The sequence below is a fragment of the Pipra filicauda genome, unplaced genomic scaffold (assembly GCF_003945595.2).
Source record: "Pipra filicauda isolate LSUMZ 115617 unplaced genomic scaffold, ASM394559v2 scaffold123_size2130275_pilon, whole genome shotgun sequence".
Taxonomy (NCBI): domain Eukaryota; kingdom Metazoa; phylum Chordata; class Aves; order Passeriformes; family Pipridae; genus Pipra; species Pipra filicauda.
This window is the reverse complement of record NW_024103696.1, coordinates 305187-321194: the sequence shown is the minus strand read 5'-3', so window position 1 is coordinate 321194 and position 16008 is coordinate 305187. Positions and strand designations below refer to the sequence as shown.

The window sequence follows — 16008 nt, the reverse complement described above, 5'->3', positions numbered from 1 at the left end:
CAGGAAGCCACGACCTAGGCTGTCCCTCTGGCCAGGAGGCCAGGCAGGGACTCACTGGGCTGCCTGTCCAGTCAGGCAGTGCCAAGGCAGCCAGAGGCACATCAACTGGCAGGCAGGATGCTGGAAAGCTGTGGTAAAAAATCTGCCCTAAGGATGGCCATGTTTCACCAAACACCGGAGTATGCTTTTAAAATCAAGGAATATGCAACCATGTCTCCATCTCAACCACAAGTGTCTGTCCATGGCAGACATAACAAAAATTAATTTTCCAAACAAGCTGCTTGATTACTTTTTTGTTATTTTATATGATTCCTCATTCTAGGAGGGCCCCATCATTGCCTTCAGCTAAAGCCATATCTAAAGGACAACATCCCAGGCAGCTTTCACCATGTGACATGAGCTTAGACAGGAGCGGGCATTTCCTTTACTTACTACAAGCTGATGAACTCCCACTGGATATTTAATTCAGACTCTAAGCTGTATTCACCAATCACTTGAAAGTTAAATAATTATCCCATTTAAAGAAATCTAACAATTATATTTTGCATCCCCCTCCCACAGCTATCACTCTTGTGACAATATTCATCTTGTCCATGACAACTATTATCTGCTATATAAATATTGATGATCTGAGTAATTGCTGTTCTGTACATAATGCTTCTCACAGATATAAATTTCTCTGTCTGAAGTAGGCTGCTGACAATGTGCTTTCCTCCTTTTGCATGGCAATGAAACATTACTGAAGGTGTCACTGGGTGGGGGGGAAGGGTGAAGGAAAAAAAAGTAGCGAGTAAAAACAGTCCTTGAAGAGGATAAATGCAGTGATGTTTGTCTATGCTGGGAAGACTGAATAGTACCAAAGAACAAGAAGTTAGTTAAGATGGTATTCAGGCAGCATAAGTTTAGCCTACACTGTGCCAACACCAGGCACTGCTGAAAAGGAAAGAACTGCTCTGGACCCAACAATGGCCACCACTGCTAATCTGGAATACCACGTTCTTGGGACATGTTGTATACAACATTGTACCCCCTCGTGGTTCACTGACAGCAGGGGTTATTTCTTCTGCATCAAAATCCAATCAAAAATCTTGAACTAGAGGAAGAACACCACGCTGGGACATCCAATGCCACCCTGTAACCTATGCCAGCACAGGGTCGACATGTCACACAAAAGCAAAGATGGTCTTTAAGCATCCAACACCCATACATACATACCACAGGCACAAAACAGGATTTCTTCAAAGCCTTTTGATGGCTCAATACGTTTGCCCAGCAGGCTTTGTGAAGTCAGGTAGTCCTCTGTCTTCCTGCAATTGTCAAAAACCACTGGAATCATTCCACTGCATGTCCTGTCTCATCTGATCACATTGCCCCCTGGTCTGGCAGTACAAAGACCCAACTTTGACAGAGCCCTCCCACTAGCACACGGACACACACTTCCAGACTTGAAATTTGCCTCTGGACAGTCAACAGTATGTAAGAGATGATGGTTTTCCTTAGTGGACACAGACTTCCTGCAGTATAAAACCTGAGTCTAAACCTCAATAAAATTACCTCTCTGGAATTATGGGTCAAGAGACAACTTTTTTCAGCCACCTAAAATTTGGCAAGGTTTATGCTAAGAGTTTCTTTGTAGAAATATTCTTTTTCTAAGGTCTTCACCCATCATTTACACTATCGGGAAACAAACACTGGACAAACACCTTTCTTAAATTTAAAAAAAAATTCAAAAATACATATGCTACAAAAATTAATGGGGAACTAAAAATCTGCCTGGTTTACATCCGTGTTACTGAAGATTAACAGAGGGTATGAAGAGGATGGAGAAAGGAACAGGAGAAAAGATACTGGACTCCCTACAGGAGCTGGAGGCCAGGGCAGGGGCCAGAGGTGGGTAGGGACAGAGAGCAAGCAGGAAGCAAGGGAGAATACAGATAACATACAAGCAACATTTGGAGTCTGGAGGCGGTGAAAGAGGAACTCAATGTTTGTAACCAACAAAAGAAGCAAGAGTCTGAAGTCTTACTTTCTCTGTTGCCTTGTTCAAACAACTACATAATACATTATACATAATCACAGCAGCCACAAATTTTTAGAGATAGATATATATTATAAGCACATGAACAGACTCAGTCAAAGTAGTCACTAAACACTCATGCAACCTATCTGTTCCCTGCAACACTGAGCCATCTGCTTGTTCAGTGTGTCCCTTGTCATATAATTAATTCCCCTTCTACTTTATGCAGCTTCTTTCCTTCTCCCTTAATTTCTATAATGCTTTGGGTTTTATATGTTACAACTGCTGTACATCTCTGAATCTTGAAGGGAAGTTGCTTCCAGCAGAAGATTAAAGGCTGAATTCTTATCAGTAACTCTGGGCATGCTTAACTAACACTATGCCACATAACATAGCCTAATTAGTCCAACAGGTCTTTTAAAAATAATCCACATGACCTCAGTTCTTACACTGAGTCATTTTGGAGATCAGTTGAAACAGAGCCCTGTGTAATTCTCTAACATCAACAGCACACTGCATTACTTGAAGCAGACTGGATCCTAACTACAACAACCACATAACTCCCACTATCTCACCTCTGTCTTGTTTTTCCCTCTTTTGTTTTTAAGACAAGACACAATCTAGTGAGCTCTAGCAAGTAGCCAGGCTTACCTACATGGCCTCCTACATTTCTCAGACCTACTTTGGTTGTGTGTAGACTAGTTGTAACACACTTTATATGCACACGGAATGCTCTACTGCTAATACAAATTATTTTGCATGCAAACACAAAATGCAGGTGGGGCCAAGCCACTAACTGCCCAATTCACAAGCACAGACTTTGTACTCTGAGGCTTTTACACGCATATTAATTTCAATGCAGTGAAATGTACCTATAACTTTGAAAGTCATGTTAAAACATCTTTAAGAAACATGACTCAAATCTTTAGTGTTAGCATTCCTGAGTCACTGAAAAGTAAAACTAAATTTCCATTGAATAATACTCTTATTTTCTAAGTGGTTCGGAATCCCATGTTTCACTGAAATCATGGACACACTTCACTGAAGCTATGCCTGTTCAACCATCTTTTCTTGTATAGCAATGTCGATCTGGCGCGTAAAGAAATACAATCTCCATCCACCACAACTGCATTGCCAAATTTCCTTAGAGAGGATGCAAAACAGCAGTATTCCCAGCTCAATGTGTTTTCATGAAGAGAGTAGCAAGTTTCATCACATCTGTGCCCAAGTCGCTATGTCCACAGAAAGAAATGCTTCACTGCATTTGTATCCCGCTACAGTCTCTCTCACGGAGATATGAAAATGCAATTTCACTATAAAAATAAATACAGTGGAGTGAATAAGTTCTTGCACTGGGCATATGGCCATCTATTTTCATTGCTTTCAAAAAGCCACTGCGCTAAGACCTAGGAGGCAGATGCTGTGTGGATTACAAGACCCCATTTCTCTAGCTTTTTCTGATTTGCTTCAGGTTTCCTGGGGAGAGCAAAGGTTGCAATATGGTATTTGTGCCTCCCAGATGCTAAGTACCCTTTCTTAAGAAGCAAGGGCAGGTGGATGCTACGTTTACCTTCCTCTACCAGTGTAAGATCTGTAAGCGGGTCTTTTAGTTGCAGTCAAGGCACAGCGAAAGAGGGAACCTTGAACTGTGATAAAGGAACAACTACATCATCAGCATGCATCCTTTAAAGTGGCACAGAGACCTGTATGGATTTGGGAGGCGCAGCACACCTACTAGTCATTCCCTTTGACAGGACAGAACTACTTTGCACCAGCTTTTTACAGGAAAAGCATTCACAGGAAGAGATTTTGCCAATACCCGAAGTTTTGTGCTTTACACAACTAGAAAAATATAGTCAAAAGACTGACAGAAAGCGTATGAGCACTATTCTAATCAAATTTATTTACATTATGTACTTCTGATACAGAATACCAGCTACCAAATACATCACCCAATAATTCAAAGACCTAATAACCAGTTTGAGATTCCACGCAATCCGCTGAAACTGCTGTACTGATAAACCTCTTTCTTCTACATTTTTCACAGAATCACAGAATATTCTGAGTTGGAAGGGACCCACAAGGATCAGAGTCCAACTCTTAAGTGAATGGCCCATATGGGGATTGAACCCACAACCTTGGTGTTATTAGCACCAGGCTCTAACCAGCTGAGCTAATCTCCACAGTTTTGGCTGCAGAAGGTAAGGTGCCAGAAACCTATCTTAGAACAGGAGCTGATGAAATGGGAACATTTACCAAAAAAAATAATACAATACAGTTCACAAACTGGTTTGCTTACCAAAGGAACATATTTAGTAGTTTCCTTTTATGCAACACTAAAGAACTGCAACTTGCATTTCTTTTGTTTATGACTTCTGTGGCCTAAGACCTTTTCTTCTTCAGCTAATGCCTAGGTGACTCCCAGTTTTCACTTTGAGAATATTCCAAGAATATTCAAGCTGAAGAGAGTCTAAACACACGTATCCTAACACACAAGATTAACCCCCACTTCCTAGGTGTACTAAAACCAAACCACTGTTCTGTTTTCAGATGAAGCTGAACTCCAAAAACTTTAAAAATGTCTTGAAATAAGGTCAGCAATAAATGCAGGATTGTCCTGAGGAGCTACAGGAGTGATCAGTCCTCTTCATAATTATCTCCAAACATTTAAGGTTTCATGTTGTTTTCCTTTTTCCTTTTGCAGTAAAGCTCACCTGGTTTAAACAATGCCCCTCAGTGCTCACCAACACAGGAGGAAAAAGGAAGAGCTGGTGCAAGATGCCGTTCCTTTTGGGCAGTTCAGAGTTTTCAGTGCTCTGCCGTGTAGGTTTCTGTCTGCCCGGGGGACTCTGAGTGGAAAATACTGATGAGATCCACTGAAGGTCACAAAACCCTGCCAGGAGTCAGATGCAGACAAGACACACTAAAGAAGTAAAACAAACAAAACCCCAAACAAACCAACTGCCCCCTTATACTTTTTTTCTTTTTCAGCTTCTTACCTGCAAATCTTGCCACAATTGGAAAAGTGGCAAGAAACGAAAACGTTAATGTGGAAATAGAGTAATTATTTAACCCACAATTTCCTAATAGGTTTTGAAAGTACTGTCAAGGATTCTCCTCTCTTGGAAGAGAGGTATTTCACACAGAGAAGCTCAGAATTTCTGTCATGTGTGATATTACCGAAACGCTCCAAGATGGTTTCATCCATCTAGATGACTGCACACATCCTTTCCACTGAATAAGCAAGCCATGCTGAAACAAAACAGGATCCGCACCTTACCCTGTTTGATTTGATTTACACAAGGGGGAAGCTGATACATCTCAAAAGTATGCATCATATCACCCCCGTGACTTCAGACCCTCTGAAAGCCATTACTGGCTTCTGCTCAGACACGTGTGTCATGAACAAAATGGAGAAGGGAGGCTTCCTGAGCTGTGATCCAGGGACAGCTAAGCAGCAGGCAGGTCAGGACACTCAAAGAAGAGCATTGCACACTTCAGAGCTAGAAGTTGCCACCACCTGTCGTGGCCACATTAGAAAAAAAAAATAAAAAGCTAATGAGCTAAAACAAAATTAACCAGACATGGCTATTCAATACCCTAGACTAGTTTTAAATGAATGCAACTGTTCTGTAAGTCAGAAAAGGATATGAAAGGGCAAGTAAGTGGAGAATTAAGCCTATGTTTATCTACCAACAGAATACAAAGTGGAATAACTTGCAAGTTGTTAAATGCTTCTTTGTCATAGAAGTACATTTACATAAATCACTGATTTTCACTAGCTTATCTGTGGTAAGTCAGAAACATCCATATATTTTGATTTTTTCCTCCATACATACATGTGTGAATGCCCACCCAAACCTTTTTCTTCAGGCTTTGACTTTTCTCATTTTGCCAGTAAGAGAAACATAGAAGAAAGAGAGTGAGAGAAGGAGAGAAGAGGGATCTTTTTATATTTTGCTTTTAAAGTAAAAAAATAGGTGGAATACATTTCTTTTTGTGGAATTTTTCTGGTTTGGGAAAAAGCATTTTCCATTTGATTAATTCAGTCAGCTATACACGTGACAAATACCAAGAACAAACAGTTTTCGACCAAAGTGCCTGGCCCTTTGATTTCACCTATAAAAATACAAATATTTCTATATAAAGAAAGCCAATCTTCAGTTCTAAACAGAGGATATGAAAATCAGATTCCCCTGCACTCTTCATACACTGGCCCTGCAGTACACTGCTGATCCACAACATGGAGAAGCATCTAAGCCTCTGCAGAACACATGCCACGGCCACCTTTATTTCTATTTGACAGCACAGGACATAATTAGCATCTTCCAGTTTCTCTTCCCCACTGCCAGTGTGGAACATTTGAGCGTATGAATGGAGGTTTCAGCAGAAGGCCTCATAAATTACACACAGACACAGAGATCTTTTCTGTTTAATACCAATCTTCCACAAGTCTCTAATGAGAGCCACGAACACCACCTACTAATCATCTCATCAGTGATGCAAATAACCATCTTGACCTCTCATCAAGTATCTCTCCAGCTTAAACTCTATGCCCTCAGACTGCACAGTCCTGGGTGCAAAAGTTGCCAAGTCTCGCTGAAAGACCCTTGTTGTGACAGCGCTATGTACCTCACACTCCGCGGCAGGAGCCTGCTGAGCACAGCCATGGATCAGGAGTCAGAGCTCCCTCAGCTACTGTAAGGGCTCACAAGCACTTCTGTCCCTAGCTCAGCACACATGACACAGCCAGGTATTGCAAGAGCAGGCATCTCAGATCTCACGAAGGAGGCATTGTTCGGTTACAGCAACATACCTTCAGGCTCCCTAGAACAAAATACTGAGTAAGCAATACAGCAGAATGGCTACAGCACTGGCTTGGCACTCAGAAAATAGAAACAGGACCTTGTTTTAGCCCCCACCAGGGCCATCACACCCTGCTCCAGGGATGCCAGAGCAGTGCTGCTATGCTGGACAGACCTCATACTCACATTTGCTGTGTCCCCATCTCCTGCTGTTGAATGAATCCTGGCCTTGGTGTGTCATTTGCCATGCCTAGAGCTGTAGACGGACCCTGTTAGAGCACTTTGAAATCAAAATGATGAGAAAGGAATTCTTCTGTGAAACACCATACCTGCCCTGCCAGCAAAGTGTGAATTGCAAGAGCTTCCAAAATAAAAATAAATGTATTTCTATTAGCCCCTTACCCTTGGCATCAGGCCCATACTGCCAGTTCTCACAACATTTACAGGGAAACTGGCATACAGAACAGTACAGCAAACAAAAGGAAATCCTGTGAGAATCAGGTCAAAAAATACCATAACAGCCTTGATCCCATAAAAGCAAAGACAAGCTACACCTCGACAAGCAAGTTGCAGCTACAGTCACTGATGTTAACAGATCTACCACGGCAAAAGGAAGAAAACAGGCTTCCAATCATCTGCAAAATAACATAATTCAGGTTTTCTTCTAAATAATTATATTTGGAAAGTATTGCTAAGGAAGAAAAAAGCTTAAAGAATTGAAATATTCTAAGTAACAGCACCAGCACCTCAGCACCCCTGGTCCTGCTGCGAGCCCGCACACACACATTGCCGAGTACAGCTCAGCCGCTGCCGGCAGTTCCCAGCCTCACTGAAGGGAGAATTGCTGGGCTCCCAGTGCCACTCTCAGCAAATTTCTACTTTCTAAGCAGCAAGCGTCTGTACAATAGAAGCCCTCCTATCAGCATTGCCAGCTGTGCCCAAAGCACAAAAAGCGCAAGCACGTACACTTGTAAAATCTCAGCGTTTGCCTGCGTGTAAACAGTGCACTTCTGGAAAGGGAGAGAGAATATTTTCAGAGTAAACAGTGCAAAGATTTTGTGTCCTTTAGGATGTAAGAAAGCTGTTGTGATCCACTCTCATCTTCCCCACTCACTGCCTACTCAGCCAAGGCACCTCTGTAACTCACAGGGATCTCGACCACGTCTCACAAGCCTGTTTTACTGCCTGCAAGAAGAAACTTTTCCTCTTGAAGCAGTCCAGCTCCCTGGTGTGCTATCCCTCCTAATGTTAGCTTACAGCCATTAAAATACCAACCAACTCCAGAGCAGGAAATGAAGCAAGAGGAACCCATTTCTAAACCTCACCACTGGAATTGCAGCTGTTGCCCCAGGGAGCTTAAGTAGGGGAAAATGGGGGAGCTCCTCACAGCCAGATTGGACCCCAGAAATCCTTACACAGGTATGAGAGAGGTGGAGAAAATAGGCATGCTAAAGCACTGAGGCAGAAGACCATCTCCACCCCAAACTATTCACTTTTAAAACAGCACCACTCCAAGCCCCGGAGGATGCCTTCTTTTAAGCAACTTCCCCTGCAGCTGATGGGAACAGAAGGCTTGTCTGATGAAGATGCTAGAACTTTACGACTGGGACTTTAAATTAAAGAGCCCACTCCTGAAAGGTGTCCTGTTCTCAGCTTTTGACTTGGGAGAAAGCAGGAGGAGGCAAGAGAAAAGACTGATACTTTGTTCTCTTTACTAAACCACCTATATGTGTACTTTTTCAAAACATGCAGAATTATGACAGGTTACGTTTGAGTTAAGGAGCCTGTGGAGAGAAGTTCTCAGTCCCAGAGGAAAGAAAAGCTAGGAACAACACTACAAAGAAGACTGATTTTGTTAAAGCCTGAGTTAAAATGAAACTTAGAGAATGTTCTCATCCAATGGTGGATGAAGCATACTCAAACAAAACACCTGCCTAGAAGAAAACCTCATGCAGCATGCAACTGCTACTTGCAGACTGAGCAGGAGGGCTTCATCAGCCGAAAAAGGATCTTCCTCGTGTTATGGACAGGAAGGTGTCAGTGCCAGAAGGTTGACATGCCAGCATGGAGGAAACATGGACCCACACTGCCGGTCACCACAAGCCAGATGGCTCCAGCATCCTCATTCCTTTCCATGGGGATGAAGGGCACACAGGGGAAATTACAACACCAGAACCTAGGTACCCCTCACAGGCTTGGGCACCTTGACACCACAGGTGCTTGCAGGAGACTTTCTTCTCTAGATGCATCGGGACAGTATTTCAGATCTGATTTACTGTCTAGACATTGCATGCTATTACACAGTACAACTGAAGAAGACTGAGAGCACCAGAGTGTGGAAAACAGACTGGCCCAATCTTTTCCTTTTTCTTTCTTTAAAAACAATACATTTTGCAGCCTACATCAACATCCTCACAAAAATGCTCGATCTGTCCTGCATCTCAGAAGCCGGCTGCTGAAAAACATCCACAATACAATTAAAACATGGATCCGTTAAGTTTCACTTCCCTCTGCAATTTTATAATCGTCTCATCCATCAATTTTGAAAGAATATTAATAGTGGCATCAGCTGGCTCTCCCCCTCCTCTGCTGAGCCAGCTGTTTGCAAGCCCTGTCCCTGCCTCTCAGAGTCTGACCATAGATGCTGTGAGGAAGAGGAGAGGGAGGAGGCAAACCAGGGATCAAGAGAGGCCAGTGGAGCACACCTAACGTGGGGGCCACCCCACAGAGGAGCCACTTCTTTCCCAGAGGAGCTATGGCAACCTTTGGTGCCTGAAGATCTTTCTAAACATACTTCAAAAGAAAACCACACACACAAAATAGAGACAACAAGGTTGTGTCAGGGATTAACTGAAGCCTATCCAAGCTCAGACCAAATCCCAGACATGCAGGCTTACCAACCCCTTCCAGGCTGGAGATGGCTAGGATGGACGTGCAATCTTTTCTGGTTTTGTTTTTGGGTTTTATTCTCCCAACTAAACCTTATTCCCTCCTCTGTAAGATGTGTAGATCTCTCCATTAATACAAGTCATTTCTCCCAGTAACATTCCACAGACTAGACAAAGTCCTTGGATCCCCAAGAACCTTTGGACAAGAGCTGAAGACCAGTCCCATGGTCCTTTTAATACTCTCTCCTTTTCAAATACTTGAAGTTCAGTAATCAAATCCTACCTCTTGGACTTACACACAGTGCCAATGCAAGGAGAAAAACTAGTTGGTGCCAGTTTTTAGCATCTGGTTTATTAATTATTTTGTAAAGATGTACAATCTGTTGAGTCATCTGAAACGTTTTAAGACACTGACATTATTTTATGAATCTAGTTTGACATGGTTTATAGCAATCATGGTCATGATTTATATCAGAAACTCCCAAGAACACAAGTCTGACTTTTAAATCATTGTCATCCCAACTGTTTCACTTCAGGTCAGTCTGGTCTGTTCCAAGGCCAGATTTTGTTGGCAAACATATTTTCTTTGCTGGTATATCCACTTTTCCTCATCTAGTTTGATGAAACAAAAAAGCCCAAAGTACATAAAGAAAGACAATTGTTATGCTCATTTGAACAAAACCAAAAATGTCTACTTTGTCCCCTCTTGCTGCTGCGTGAGGTTTTTATTAACCATTCCCCATCCTCTGAATAAAGCTGTAGGAAGAAACTCACTGTAAATTGGTCAGAAGACAGACATGCAGACATCTAATGACTTGCTGAGACTACAGACATCACTTCTCTGGAAAGTGGCCAAGCTGCACCAACTTGCATTTCAGCTGGAAGCCCAGTCTCTAGAACCCACACACTCTTTCTTGCACTATCATGTTGCTATTCAGTTCCAGAGAACAAAAAAAGCACAAGCAACCAGCGTTCCTCACTATGAACTGATGTAATTTCACTATCATGTTCAACTCCACGGAAGGTAGGTGAGATCAAGCAAGACCGCATACAAAAAAACAGTGAGAAACAGGGCAGAACACAGCATTTTCTTCAGATGTACATTATTTATATAGAGTTGGCCTAAAGCACCCATTAACCCATTGCTTGATCTCAGAGGATGCTCACAGTAATTGCTCTGGTCTAGAAGTAAGATGAATCCTCTAAAATGCTTCAATCAAAGGTATTGGACTGGTCTTCACCTACAGTTTGAACAAGCAAGTATTACAGATTTAAACTGGAATCAAGATTGTATACAATCCTACCAGGTTATCTAGACCTGGGACCTCTGGAAAATGATAGGTGGCATCGGAAGTAACAGGCTACAGTGATGGTACCCAAAAACATGGGGAGAAGCAGATGGCATCTGTTAGGGAAGCACAGGAAGAAAGGGGAAGGAGGCGGGACTGTGGAGGGTGAGTTTAAGGAGATGAGAAACTGGACTGCAACAGAGTAAAGAGCAGGACAGCACAGGCAAGTCAAAGAGAACTTGGGAAGCACCAGTGTTCTGCCTACCTCATCTTTAAATGGGATCTCAGGGTAACCTGGCTCTGGGCTGCAAAACCCCCCAGCACAGCAGCAGATGACCCCCTGAGCACATCATCTCACTCTATCAACAACCACCATCTATACCCAAACAGTGCTCTTCAGCACGCCCTTATCTCATGGGTCAGAAATCAGCCCAAAGGTCTATGCCCTTGGGATTACTCACGCCACTGCAGATTAATGTGACAAAGCCTAATTTTTATGCATCTCTCCCCTTTCCCTTTGTACAGTTATAAAATTACATTTAAACCTAGCTATGTTAATTTTTAATACAAAGACTGCAAACTTGATCATTTCAAAATTAAGACATATCATATGAAGACTACACACACAGCCTTCATCAAGCTCCTGTATACATCTGCATTGACTGTCTCCAATTCAATTATCACAAACCATTTGAGCCCTGGAAATCAACTGCTTTGAGAAAAAAGATAAGGTTGTATGATAAAAGCAACAGCTGTCTCAAACACTGCCTCACCCAGTGGAGGTCAGGAAGATTAGTGAACAAGGCAATGCAGGAAGAAAAAGAGACAACCACCTTGCTTGAGGAAGTTGGACATACCACTTGCAGGCTCCTTCTTGGCTCCATAGTCCTTTTAAGATGCTCAGCAAGTCTCTGAAACAAGTCTTCTTCTTCAAGTGACCCCTAATGGGGCAGTGCCTACCCTCTGCAAAGCCAAGGCATTTAGGGCTAATCTACAAGAGTGCCGACACCAACAGCTGAGTCCTTGTGCTTCCAGCAGATGAACTGCTACGTCATGCCAGGTACTCTGGGACAAATGGAAAACAAAAACCATCCCCAAGTATCTCTTTGAGGCAGCCAAAATTGCAGGTGTTTCAATCATTTAGGGTTTATTTGCTCTTTGACTCCATTCCTCAGCTATGAAAATGAAGACAGTACCTGTACCTGAGATGCTGCAAGAATAAGACCTTCCCCACCTGAAAAAGCCCCCCAGGAAGAAATAAGCAGTACTGTTCAGTTCAAGGTCTGGGTGAGGTGTAAAATAAATAGATGTGGAGACACATGCAGAAAGTAAATGTGGGGAAGAGAAAATGAATTAGGCAGCAATTACCTATCCAGTGAAAGAGGGACACTGTGAAAGGGAAAAAATGATGCAATTACAGAATTAAAGATTGTATCATACTGCAGATGCAAAGGGGAGTTCTGCAATGTTAGTCCTGGCACTTCAGTGCTTTGTCCGCCAGATTTTGTAACCCCATTGTTCTCCTGATGTCATTATTTTGTAAGCAATCTAAATCTAACACAATTATGCATTCATATGTTTATATCTTTTCGTCATTAATAACGTGTGGAAAAACTGGCAGCCTCCACTCCCAACATGATTGATGCCTTCAGTAGATGGCCGTGCACAAAACTCTCTTTCTTCCACCTTTATCTGAGGTAAAGAGCAGGAAGAAGAGAGGGAGGCTTTATATTCAAACTTCGATTCCATGCACGAACATTTGGGGATTTTGGGGTTGTTTCAGAGGAGGAAACCAAGACCAACATCAATCAACAACTCTGAAATGAATTGTCACAAATCAGATTTTAAGAACAGATGTACTAAGCAGCTGATGTGCTTTGCCCAAGGTTAGAAGGAAAGCTTGCAAGGCCTGGATCCCAAATGACCCCACTAACAGCCTTCTGCCCAAGCCACTAAATCCCTCCTACTGCCACATTAAAACTTATTTAAGTGTAATTACTGCTGCTAACTTCAGGTCAGGAAGAAACCCATCATCTCCAGGCTGTGTTTGTTGGTGAAAGCAGTCAGCGAGCAACTTCAGGGAGAGTGTCATATAAAATACAACTGCAAGCAAACATTACAGTTGTATGTGTTCATCCTGGATGATAATTGTTATATTGGGTCTTTTAAGTAAATTACTCTGCACACCTTGGACTTCAGGAAAATTGCCAACATATTTTTCAGCATCAGACAAGTCTGGGTCACCCTGCTTCATGAGAGTAAGCAGCTACAATAGCAACAACCTAACTTGTTTTATTTGCAGATGGTATTAGCTGGCAAGAGGCACTGCGTCTGACAGCACACTCCCTATGCATGCTTCATGCTTTTTAAAAGGTCTTATTTGCCTTTGTATGCCCCCACTTGCAAACATACACCCAGCATTTCTTCTAAACAGTATTTTTACCTTGTCTAACAGGTGCTGGCAGCTACTACTACAAGCTTTACACGCTTTTTTGTTCCTACCAAAGCAAGTTTCACTTCCATCTTTCCCCATCCCCAGAAAGAAGAGCCTGCAAAACCTGGAGCTATCAAGTCCCTGAAGTGCAGTCAGTCAGAGCCTGCAGTGTCCCAGGAACTTGGGCCATACCAGCCCTTTCCAGTGCACATCTTTTGGAAAAGCTCCACCATGGAAAAGTCCATTGTGGTGATGAAAGCATTGCAATCCTTCCGTCCTGGCATGCAACCTGCTCAGTTCAGTTTAAAAGCTAACAGACAAGGCACTGCACCATCACTAAATGTATATACTTAGCCCAATACATTTAACAACAGGCGGAGATGGTACCGCAGTAACATTTTACCCCACAACTGCCTGCTTCAGGATTTCTGACACAGAAGTTTGGGTGTCTGGCACCAGAGGAGGGAACTGCACAGGATGTCTTGTCCAAGCCCAAGAGTCCATTCTCACCACAGCCATCTACCATGCCAAGATGCCAGTGGTCTGAGTTGGTGCCTAAGGACAAGAAGGGAAGCAAGAGATATTCTCCTTCACTGAGTGACACTTCTCTAATAGTGCATTCAGATGCCAGAGATTCACAGGCAGAGTCTGTGTGTGCGGAAAGGGAATAACATCTCCTTTTGCCCGGTTGGCATGACTTGGTGCTCCACATCCTCCATAACCCATGATGGGTCCAGCTACACAGTTCCTCCCTTCATCTCACCTTGACAGACACATCTGCTTTTACCTCCACCACAGGCTGTCTGAACAGGAGTGGCATAAGGGTGTTTGAGACTCACCTTGGCCCTCTAAGGTGTCACATAATATTTTGATATTAGAGAGTGACACTGGTGATCTCTGAAGAACCATGCTCTATGCCCCAGGACAACAGGTATGTATTGTCTGAAGATCAGCAGCAACAAAGAGGGTATCAAAACACACACTGGCTGAAGAACTGCATGTGCATCCCACAAATGTTCTTGACACCTCTGAAACCTATTTCTAATGTCGATGCTTGTCCTTCCTTCAGTCCAAGTCTGGAAGAACTGTGCCCACCACATGGAACACAGCTATACTGTATAGCACACAGCCTGGGTGAGGGTGAGTCTGCTTTTCTTAGTACAGTGTTGTCCAGATTTCCAAGGCAGACCACCCAAGCCAAACCAGCTGCATCTATACTGGGATGCTTAGCAACACAGAAGCATGCCCCTGACACCTTACAGTACCCCATCAACCCAAGTGCGCACCTGCAGAGGGCTGTGTGGGAATCAAGGACTGTATTCACTCTCAAGCCATTTTGGAAGAAAAATATGGCTCTGACTGTTATTGGTGTCAAATTATCATTGAATTCAACAGGATGATGCTGGTGAACACCCAGATTATCATGCCACCATTGCACACGTGCAAGTTTGCACATAAGTCCTGCCCAGGATGCACATTCCCATCTGATCTGATGCTCACCTTCATTCAGCCCAAGGTGTCCTGGAGGTCAAAGAAAGCAGGCTCCAAGCTACGAGTGTCAGCCTGCAAGCCACATTAAATCTCAGGTGGCTTTAGCTTGACAAACTAAAGGGTAGCCAGGCTGCAAGGAAGAGTACCAAATGGGACCCATCTGTGGGAGATCTGTGTCCTCTGTCCTCCTGCCCCTCCACTGCAGCCACTGCAGCTCCCTCCGACGTTACCTCATAGCCACCCATGCCCTGGAGACCAAGCACACCCTGCAAATTGGCCAGGGCTAGAGAGGTGCTGTATGTTTGACCACCACACATGCAATGCCTGGCCAGGCAGCTGCTATCAGCAGAACACAGAATAGCTGTAAACAGTCTAGTTTTTGTCAGAGAGAGCAATGCTTTAAAGATTTCCCAGCCAGCCACTAATCTTAATAAACACAAGTGGGAAATTAGTGATCTTCCAGACTGTCAACTATTGGTGCAATCTGGTTGAAACTGGCCAAACAGGAGACAAAAGCGCTCATTTCCTGGGGAAACTAAGTTAAAATGAAATAAAATAAAACCAGATGAAAACTGTGGTGTGTTTGATTAGTGGTGTTTCCATGTTCTGCTACGGTCCAGAAAACAATGCCTTGCTCAATCGAGCCTGGAAGCTGCACAGTACACACTGCAGTTCAGCTCTGCAACTGCCCAGCTGTTTTGCATCTGGAGTGGGAAGGGGCAAATTGCAAACTCATTTACATCTGGGGGTTACTCCAGAGGGGCAATTTCTGCAGCAGGAAGACAGACAGGGCAAGGGGATTTGCATCTGAAAGGGGTGAAATGCCTTGTCAGGCTAAAGGACTATTACTCAGCTCTAACTATGAAAGCAGCTGGGGCTCCTCTCTCCTTCACAAGCACCAGCCCTGGAAATGAACTTATCCCAGAGACTTCAGCATCCTTCTGCTTACCATCCCCAGCATCTCTAAGCCCATGTTTCTGGTGCTTGGTCACCAAAGGTGCCTTTGAGGCAGGGGGCAGCTCTGCTGCAGTCGTATCAACAAATGCTGAGCCCTTGTCAGCCGAGGACATAGGGAGATGCTGCA

At 43.4% G+C, this 16008-nt stretch overlaps 1 protein-coding gene across 5 annotated transcripts in view; it reads right to left on the bottom strand.

The window, feature by feature from the left end:
• The window catches only part of RNF152 (ring finger protein 152), a 79521-nt gene that overhangs the window by 25000 nt on the left and 38513 nt on the right, over window positions 1-16008 (bottom strand). The window contains exon 2 of one of the 5 annotated variants that reach the window (XM_027736782.2): window positions 4732-4910. The exons of the other annotated variants lie outside the window; for them this stretch is intronic. The gene's annotated coding sequence lies outside the window, so the exon portion shown is untranslated. The remainder of the gene's footprint in view (window positions 1-4731; window positions 4911-16008) is intronic. 5 annotated transcript variants of the gene reach the window in all.